This window comes from Gossypium arboreum, chromosome 8 (genome assembly GCF_025698485.1).
Source record: "Gossypium arboreum isolate Shixiya-1 chromosome 8, ASM2569848v2, whole genome shotgun sequence".
In the NCBI taxonomy this organism is placed as follows: domain Eukaryota; kingdom Viridiplantae; phylum Streptophyta; class Magnoliopsida; order Malvales; family Malvaceae; genus Gossypium; species Gossypium arboreum.
The window spans coordinates 7,393,425-7,396,819 of NC_069077.1; the positions used below are offsets into that span (position 1 = coordinate 7,393,425).

The following is a 3,395-nucleotide window of genomic DNA, read 5'->3' on the forward strand; positions in this document are numbered from 1 at the left end:
TGAATTTTTTTTGGGTGATTGAACTAGTAATATTGGAAATTGATAATTTAATTCCACCATAGGTCCCATTCTTAAAAGATTAGATAATTAATGAAAGAGTTAGATAAAAAAATTTATATTATTTATTACAAAAAAAATAGGACACATAACAAATCCCTTTTTATTACCACAATTGTCCTTGTTCCCATTTGTGTCTCAATTCATCAACCTCTAACCAAGCAAGCCTGGGGAATCTCGAACCACAATAGACTGATGACTCTTCATAAGATCACCCTTGTTGGATGCACGTGGGAATTCAGACTCTTTGTGTAACACCCCAAACCCGGCCCAGACGTTATGACCGGATCCGACATGCCACATCGAAGCGTTCAAAATATTTTCTATTGTTGATCCAGAAAAACTTACTTAGTGTTTTAAAAGATAATTTCATTATAGGTTAAAGTGAATGGAAGCTGTGCACCAGGTAGGAAACCGAAAAAGAGGTGGTGAGTCCATCGGACTGCTTAAGTACCAAACTCCCTTCGGATCCAATCCTAGACATGCAAACCACCATTGCCATACCTTAACGTCATGTATATTTCTAGGAAACCGATTTGATTAAGTCCTTTTTAGGAAAAGTGATTAATTTTGGAAAATATCTTCATTGCGGAAGCTTTGCTTGTTTTCGTATTATTTTGAAAACAATTACTGTTTTTGAAAAAGCGCCCTAAAGCTATCCAATTTCAACAGTTAAATATAAATATTACCTATCTTAATAAAACATATAAAAACCATCAAAAATAAATAAGCGGCCTTATTACATTTAAAAGCCCAAAACCTCAAACGTAATTAAAAGGATGTCCAGTTCACCAGAAGAAAATCAAACTTTCAGAACGGGTGGCCACTCCGAATTCCCTCACAGCTCCAAGCCCACTATGGTTGGGGATTTCCTGCGTGGATGAAAATAAAAGGGGTGAGTTTGGGGAAACTCAGTGTGTAAGGAAAACCCATTCAAAGCCCAAGTCAGCTCAAGCCCATTGGGCCTAAGCCCATTCAGTAATAGTGGTCTGGCTAGAGCCCTTTCAGATTATAATAAACCGGGCAGTAGCCCTTATTCAGATAATAAGACGCCCATAGGCCCATTTCAAAATACATGCAACATCAATAACATATGCAAGCCCATTTGGGAGACTACTCAACCCACCAACCACTACACTCCACCGTACCAGCCATACACTCCATGTGGGAATAGCTCAACCCACCCAAATTTAACACTCCACATTGCGTGCCTTGCACGCTCGATTATCAAAGAATTGAGGCAAAGCCTCCAAGACGTGGACAAGCCACTTTCAGTACTTCCTCCGTCAATATCCTAGTCCCATGCATCGATAATAACAACATGGCATGCAAGAAATAACAACAATCAAACATGCATTTAGGTCAATTTAACCCTAGGGGTATTTGGTAATTTATCTCCTAGGGGTAAAACGTAAATTTTCCACTTTTAAAGGTATTTCAGTAATTTATCTTTTAGGGTTTTTCATGCATATTCCTACCTTTCACGTACTAATGTAATCACTACCGAGGGTTCTTACCGAATTGGGCCGTTGGCCATCATTCTAATTTTGGCCCATTAAGCCCAAAAATATCGAGGGCACGTAAATCATGCACTTTGCAATCCAAATTTTGCAGCTTACCAAAAACATTAATCGTTTTACCTCACGAGCATTCCTTTTCGCAAATCTACAAAATACCGGTTTTCGGCATTTCGCTTTTCGACTTTTGCCGATCCAGACTAAGAAAGAGGGTGTTAGTTACACACATTTGCGACGATATCTTGACGAGATCCACACACGAACCGTCTACAATTGGATTACTAACACGTTAATCTAACTATTCAAATACAAACTACGTATTAACCCCTTACAATATTCGGCCAACCATACCTACAGATCATAGTAAGCTTATAAGAAATCAATAAGCAACTCATTAACAAATTTTTGTCAATGTTTACCACATAATCATAATTTCACTGCAAGCTGTCTTCCTGAGCAACAGTCACTAAATTATTTATAACTGGAGCTACGAAACTCCAAATCAAGTTCCGTTAATTTTCCCTGGAAATAGACTCATATATATTCTATCCATAAAATTTTAAGAATTTTTGGTTTAGCCAATCAATACCAGATTTTTCTCAAAGTTTCCCATGTTTCACTGTTTGACTAATCTGACCACTCTTCATTACGAATCAAATTTCTCATTGTACAGAATTCAAAATATGTTCTTATTTATTTCATTAGAAACTAGACTCAATAAGCTTTAATTACATAATTTATTCAGCTTCTAATTCATCTCCCACAATTTATGGTGATTTTCCAAAGTCACGTTACTGCTGCTGTCTCAAGCAGATTTATTACCAAATCACTCTTTCACACATACCTTGCATGCATGTTATTTAAACATGTATATCACCAATCAATCATCACATATCTATGATTTTACTTAAGAATAATCTTCATTTCATCATTTTAAAGCACAACATGTTAGCTGATTTTTCCCTTTAACATCTAAGGCACATGCATGCTCATTTGTTTGGCTCAACTTTACCTATCTTCCATTTTTTTCATCAAAAGAACATGAAACAACAACCATTTCCTTCATTTTAATTCATGACTAAATGCTCACAACACAACTAAAACCAAAATATGCTTCAAGAGTTAAGGTAGAATCAAGAAGAACTCATGAACATCAAGATAGAAGCCAACTACCATGAACTTACCTTCAATTTTCTTCCCCAAGTGACCGAACACTCAAGAACTTTCTCCTCTCCTTTCTCTTCTCTAACTTTCAGCTATGATGAACAAAGATGGACAAAACTTTGTTCTTTTCACCCCTTTTTCTTTTAATAAGACTTCATATTTCATCCATTTAATTATTTAATACAAAAGACATGAAATTCTTATCATGAAACATTTACCTAACCCATTATCATGAAACATTTACCTAACCCATTATCATGGAACATTTACCTAACCTATTATCAATTTGTATCAATTTGTACCATAAATTATGGATATCAAGTGTACATTTTGTCTACAACAACATGATGGCTGACCACTTCATGTAAAATGGGAGGTTTGTCATGCAAATCCTCTTATTTTGCACTCCTATTTATTTGGTCACTTCAATTTAGCCTATAGCATTTTCAAACATTTTCACATAGGTCCTATTTCATAATTTCACTCCCTTTTTCTTATGGAACAAAAATTAACTAAAATTACCGGGTTCTATCTTAAGCTTGGGCCTTCTAGAGGCCCACTAACATAATTAAACCTATGCCAACATTCACAGGATTCCCGAAAATTGGGGTGTTACACTTTAGTTACCCAATTGTCCTTTGAGGTTATATCCTAAAA

The 3,395-nt window shown here is 35.8% G+C and overlaps 1 long non-coding RNA gene across 1 annotated transcript; it reads right to left on the bottom strand.

Moving 5' to 3' along the window:
- Window positions 1-729: 729 nt before the first annotated feature.
- LOC128296379 (uncharacterized) lies at window positions 730-2,889 on the bottom strand. Its single transcript, XR_008286992.1, has 2 exons — window positions 2,759-2,889; window positions 730-929 (listed from the first exon to the last, which is right to left on the bottom strand). It is a non-coding gene; the product is annotated as an uncharacterized LOC128296379 (long non-coding RNA).
- Window positions 2,890-3,395: the final 506 nt, after the last annotated feature.